The sequence below is a fragment of the Hyla sarda genome, chromosome 8, assembly GCF_029499605.1.
Source record: "Hyla sarda isolate aHylSar1 chromosome 8, aHylSar1.hap1, whole genome shotgun sequence".
In the NCBI taxonomy this organism is placed as follows: Eukaryota; Metazoa; Chordata; class Amphibia; order Anura; family Hylidae; genus Hyla; species Hyla sarda.
Genome location: NC_079196.1, coordinates 22,813,102 through 22,820,511, shown reverse-complemented (window position 1 = coordinate 22,820,511; position 7,410 = coordinate 22,813,102).

Sequence of the window (7,410 nt, the reverse complement as noted above, 5' to 3'; positions counted from 1 at the left end):
TGATAGATAGATTTGAGATAGATAGATAGATAGATATGAGATAGATAGATAGATAGATAGATAGATATGAGATAGATAGATATGCGATAGATAGATAGATATGAGATAGATAGATAGATAGATAGCTATAGATATGAGATAGATAGATAGATATGAGATAGATAGATAAATAGATAGATAGATAGATATACAGCAACAGAAGAATGCAGCAGCACACTGCCAGCACAAGGATATAGGTGAAACATGAACATGCAGATAAAACATGGAGAGCTATACAGCTATGGTGTAATAGATGCAAATGTGAAACTATGAAATAGTGAGGCACTTAGCTCGCAAATTTGTCTCCGCCGGCGGTCAAATAGCTTGGACCGTCCCACCGCGATAAGGTGGCCTCATTGGGACGGACCCTACACTGTGAATATGCCTCTGTGTGAACAGTTCAGTAAGCATGGCAGATCTGGAACATCCAAGACACCTTGTATACACACCTGATAGAGGTGGGTGGGGTGCAAGGCCAACATGGAGGTAGCCACTCACCCATATGTGCAATACAGACAAAGAATAAGTCAGCCAGCACTTTAGTTGATACCAAACTATTATATGGACCTGGCCACGGGGGAGTGGCTACCTCCATGTTGGCCTTGCACCCCACCCACCTCTATCAGGTGTGTATATAAGGTGTCTTGGATGTTCCAGATCCTGCCATGCTTACTGAACTGTTCACACAGAGGCATATTCACAGTGTAGGGTCCGTCCCAATGAGGCCACCTTATCGCGGTGGGACGGTCCAAGCTATTTGACCACCGGCGGAGACAAATTTGCGAGCTAAGTGCCTCACTATTTCATAGTTTCTCATTTGCATCTATTACACCATAGCTGTATAGCTCTCCATGTTTTATCTGCATATTCATGGTTCACCTATATCCTTGTGCTGGCAGTGTGCTGCTGCATTCTTCTGTTGCTAGATATGAGATAGATTGATAGATAGATATGAGATAGATAGATAGATAGATAGATATGAGATAGATTGATAGATAAATATGAGATAGATAGATAGATATGAAAGAGATAGATAGATAGATAGATAGATAGATAGATAGATAGATAGATATGAGACAGATAGATATGAGCTAGATAGATAGATGATAGAAGATATATAGTTAGATAGATAGACGATTGATTGATAGATAGATAGATAGATTTAGACAGAAAGACGTAGAAGGGAAGCAGCACTCCTTCAAAACCTGTGCACAGGAAAAGTTGTCCAGTTGCCCATAGCAACCAATCAGATCACTTCTTTCATTTTATAGAGGCCTTGTTAAAAAATGAAAGAAGCGATCTGATTGGTTGCTATCGGCAACTGGGGAACTTTTGATAAATCTCCTCCCTCAAGTACAATTCTTTTACCCAAATCAAAGGGGTGCACGGCGGTAATAGAAGGGAATTACGCAGCATTATAGTTTGACATCATGAGCTCAAAGGATGAAGGAAAAAAAATCCTGGAATACCCCTTTAAGAGACACCAAACCTAAAGTCTGGATAGATAGATAGATAGATAGATGTGAGATAGATAGATAGATATGAGAGATAGATATGAGATAGATAGATAGATATAAGATAGATATGCGATAGATAGATAGATAGATAGATAGATATGAGATAGATAGATAGATTTGAGAAAGATAGATAGATATATATGAGATAGATAGATAGATAGATAGATAGATAGATATGAGATAGATAGATATGCGATAGATAGATAGATATGAGATAGATAGATAGATAGATAGATAGATAGCTATAGATATGAGATAGATAGATAGATATGAGATAGATAGATAAATAGATAGATAGATAGATATACAGCAACAGAAGAATGCAGCAGCACACTGCCAGCACAAGGATATAGGTGAAACATGAACATGCAGATAAAACATGGAGAGCTATACAGCTATGGTGTAATAGATGCAAATGGGAAACTATGAGATAGTGAGGCACTTAGCTCGCAAATTTGTCTCCGCCGGCGGTCAAATAGCTTGGACCGTCCCACCGCGATAAGGTGGCCTCATTGGGACGGACCCTACACTGTGAATATGCCTCTGTGTGAACAGTTCAGTAAGCATGGCAGGATCTGGAACATCCAAGACACCTTATATACACACCTGATAGAGGTGGGTGGGGTGCAAGGCCAACATGGAGGTAGCCACTCCCCCGTATGTGCAATACAGACAAAGAATAAGTCAGCCAGCACTTTAGTTGATACCAAACTATTATATGGACCTGGCCACGGGGGGGGTGGCTACCTCCATGTTGGCCTTGCACCCCACCCACCTCTATCAGGTGTGTATATAAGGTGTCTTGGATGTTCCAGATCCTGCCATGCTTACTGAACTGTTCACACAGAGGCATATTCATAGTGTAGGGTCCGTCCCAATGAGGCCACCTTATCGCGGTGGGACGGTCCAAGCTATTTGACCACCGGCGGAGACAAATTTGCGAGCTAAGTGCCTCACTATTTCATAGTTTCTCATTTGCATCTATTACACCATAGCTGTATAGCTCTCCATGTTTTATCTGCATGTTCATGTTTCACCTATATCCTTGTGCTGGCAGTGTGCTGCTGCATTCTTCTGTTGCTAGATATGAGATAGATAGATATGAGATAGATAGATAGATAGATAGATAGATAGATATGAGATAGATAGATAGATAGATATGAAAGAGATAGATAGATAGATATGAGACAGATAGATATGAGCTAGATAGATAGATGATAGAAGATATATAGTTAGATAGATAGACGATTGATTGATTGATAGATAGATAGATTTAGACAGAAAGACGTAGAAGGGAAGCAGCACTCCTTCAAAACCTGTGCACAGGAAAAGTTGTCCAGTTGCCCATAGCAACCAATCAGATCACTTCTTTCATTTTTGTAAAGGTCTATGAGAAATTAAAGGAGCAATCTGATTGGTTGCTATGGGCAACTGCACCACTCTTTCTCTACACAGATATTAAAAAATTTCCCTCTAGGTCTTTATTCACACAAACATGAAAGGCACCACGTGTCATGGCTGTAGTGGATGGTAATGGGCCATTATCATTATCATTAGTTGCAGGCGTATACCTGGGAGATGAAGGTCAAAGGACACTTTTTTGGCCTCTGTCTGGCAATAGGTGCCTATTGACATACATGACAAGCTTTCCCATATATGCCCCAGTATGAACCCAGCCTTATCATGGAATGGTGGTCATTGACCTTACATATTTGGGTGAAGGTTCCCAGTCTCTTGATTTTGTCAAGATCCTCGAAACAACATGACATTTCCAAGTCTGGAGATAGAAAGAGTTGGATTCAGAGGTGACTCCTGATTGTTGAGAAGAACAAAAGAGTATCAGCCAAAAATATAAAAAATAGATGGAGTTAACCAGGGTACCTAGCTACTACCCCCATGTAATACTAACAGTGACTCTGGAAGCTGAGATATAGGGAGACTTTTGGGGTAATGTAGACCCTGCTGACTAGAGGTAAGGGACTTTTCCAAAGTTTTCTTCTGCCGGTTCGCCAAACTCTGGTGGTAGCTAAGAGGTGAATAAAAACTCCCTCACTAGCAGATTTATGGAGGCAGATGCCTTCCGGTGTTTATATGCACACAGAGGTATCAGAAGAAGCAATGGCTTTTTTTTAAGTGGTCCAAAAAAGAGGCTTTTTAGGGAGAAGCAACAGGTTTTGTGCATGGAAAGTGAAGCAATGCCTTTTTACAATGTACGAAAAAATTATTCCCTAACTATTAATGAAAACAGATTTTGCACAGAACAGATGCAGAATGCTCTCTGCTGCTTTAATACAATCATTATATATATGTGGCTCCTACTCTTATCTGTGTATATCGCTGCTAAGTGTCCCTCACAGAGATCTTCACCTAATACCTGCCATGTCTAAAATGGCTGCTGAAGCTATGTGCATAGGCTTTTATAGGGGTTTTGACATCACCCATATACAGCCTGCTGATTGGCTGGAAGTGCTCTTTGGGATTACGGGATTCCCTGAGGTCTTGTGATCCTTCTCCTTTCTGCCATGTGACTGATGTTATTTTAGCAGGTTCTGCCATATAGAGCCATCTGAAGCTCGAGCTCTAGCCGATCCAACTTTTAGCAAACCCGATTGAACTTGGGTTTCTACATGTTCGGTTCGCTCATCTCTACTGCTGATGCTGTGGAGGGAACAGTGCTGACAGAACCAGTACTCTCTATTGTCCCCACTGGGTTTATGGCATGGACACCCCTAAGTCAGCCCTGCCCTCATACAGAGGTCTCCATTACTCCTAAACCTTAGCCAATTCTCCACTAAAAATGTATATAATGTCCACTTCTAACTCCATTCTCAATAGCCTGACCCCCCACAGGTCCCAATTATAAGACTTATTGACCCATCATAAAGTTGCTTCACTGGACAACCAACTCCTTCCTCTCCCAATTCTACTACAGGGCAGTCTGAACTAGTCTATTATTGTAGACCATATAAACCATTGTAGACTTTTTACCTTGACATGCAGCGACATCACTTTGCTTGGGCAGCCAACTGGATCATTCCTAATAATTAAAGTATATTAGCAAATTGTTGTTAATGGCAATCCCTATAGCTGTAGGCGAAGTGGCTCCAAAGTTATCCTAGATGGCCACTTAAGCCAGCAAAATCCTGCCCCTTTACCATTGATTCCCATTTTAGCTTTTATGTACTTTTTGACACAAAAGACACAAGTTAAATAAAGATCAAAAAAACCTGATGACTTCAAAAAATAATAAAAACAAAACCGTCCAAACAATCTCAGGTAAACAGTCTAATGACTTCATGTACAAAACCTTCAAACAGGTTCTGATGGCAAACACAGCCCCCCGCGAGAGCAGCTCCTTATGTGACACATCTCCCAGGTGTCCTATTGTGTCCTGCACGGGATCCGCTCAGGTGGCTACAACATTCTACTTCTTTTTGTCCATTGAAATTTGAGGTTATGGAAGAATTCTCCTAGAAAATCCTATACACAGTACGTCCAAATTTCTTGCCTGACATTTGTTACTCACCGGTAGATCTTTTGTTAACTGCGTCTTGTGTGGGAAAAAGTGAATAAGATATGAAAATGTTAAATTCTAAATCTAATGTCTAAAAGAATTAAGTCGGCGATATAGCTATGTACTAGCAGAATACTCTGTGTTGCCCGGTCTTCCTACTTAAACCTTGTAAGAGAGGAAAAGCAACAAGGACACTCTTGTACTCATATCCCGACCTCTTATCCTGACCTCATGTCCAATCCTTTTCATATCCTGACCTCATATCCCAACCTCATATCCCAACCTCATATCCCATCATTTTATCCTGATCTTGTATCCCGACCTTGTATCCTGATCTCATATCTTGACCACGTATCCTGTCCTCCTATCCTGACCTCATATCCTGTCTTCATATCCCAACCTCATATCCCATCATTTTATCCTGATCTTGTATCCTGATCTCATATCTTGACCACGTAGCCTGTCCTCCTATCCTGACCTCATATGCCGACCTCACATCCCAACCTTATATCCCATCCTCATATCCCGTCCTCGGTGGCTTTGTGGGGGGCATGGCTTGTATGAGGGGGTGTGACTTGCAAGCCAGACTGACACATTCACCCAGAGATGCAGAGCTTGCAGAGTAAGGTAGGACTGAGCTGTGATGAAGAGCTTGGACCTGTCAAGTGGTTGCATTGGGCAAAAATTGTGTTTTCTGCCTAAAGCTAAAACAAAATAAGGGCCAAAATAGAAGGGTGTGGCTTGTGTGAAGGGGGCGTGGCTTCTACCTCCCCTGATCAGCTGATTGAAGGGACCACATCATTCCGGAGAAAGATGTGGCCTCATTGTTACCTCAGCCACTACAAGATTTATGGAGTTGTTTCTGGGACACACTAAGGAGGCAAGGGCATTCGTCTGAGTTGCCGCTCCTTCAATCAGTTGATCAGTGTCCGTGCCGGGAGTCGGACCCTCACTAATCTGATATTAAGGGAAAGCCCTTTAAGTACTGGCCATGTGACAAATTGTAATATTTTTTATCTACTTCTGACTTTTGCTATGACCTCATGCACACAGCAGTGTATGGCAGCATATGGAGTCCCTATGGTTCCATACTACAGAGCCGCAAGCACCCAGTGTGCCGCCATATGGTGCCTTATTAACTTTATGATGCAGCATGTCACAATAAATTTTGTCCATTTTATTAAGCATATTACAGGGACAGTGTTTCCCAACCGAGGTGCCTCAAGCTGTTTCAAAACTCCCAGCATGTCCGGGTTGTCATAGGCATCTTGTAGTTTGTTGGACCTTCAGAACCACAGTAGTACCTCATAGCATAGATTCCGCTAGGTCAGTGTTTCGCAAACCAGGGTGTCTCCAGCTGTTGCAAAACTACAACTCACAGCCTTTGGAGTTGTAGTTTTGCAACAGCTGGAGGCTACCTGGTAGGGAAACACCATATGAAGTCAAAGACATAAAGTGGAAGTGTTAGACACTATGGACTTTTATAGGAGCCATATTACCGTGTGCATGAGGTCCATTGCTTCTTCTGATACCTCTGTGTATTTTATTTATTTATTATAATTTATTTTGATCATGATGACTATTATTATTCATATTATTATTATTAATAATAATATTAATTGTGCTTATTATTATTATCATTATCATTATAAATTAATATTATTTATTTGGATCATGGTTATTATTATTAATATTTATTTGGATCATGTTTAGTATTATTATTATTATTATTTTAAATTATTATTATTTTAAGTAGTTTTTATTATAAAAAATAATAATTATTATTATTATTATAATTTTTACTATACATTTTTATACTGTTTAGTATTATTATTTTTTTTATTATTGTTTATTTTTATACTGTTAAGTATTATTTTTTTTTATTATGATGTTATTATTATTTATTTTGACCATGCTTATGATTATTATTATTACTATTATTATTATTGTTATTATTATTATTTTAAATTATTATTGTTTATTTTGATACTGTTTAGTATTATTATTTTTTTTATCATGATGATTATTTATTTTGATCATGATTATTATTGCTGTAAATTATTATTGATACTCTCAGTATTATTTATCCCTTTAGTAATTAATCAATGTAAGGTAACTGAACGCTTGCCGCTATTTTTTACCTTACTCCTTAAAATTGTGCAACTATTATTTCAAGTAAGAAACACAAAGACTTTAAATCAATGAAACCTGCTTAATATGCAACCATCTGCACAAGGAAGAAATTATTTATACAGGTCGGCAAAATGCCAAATAGACGCCGGAGTGACATTGTCACACACCGATATAAAAATAAGGAGAACTCAGCATGCAGACACGTAC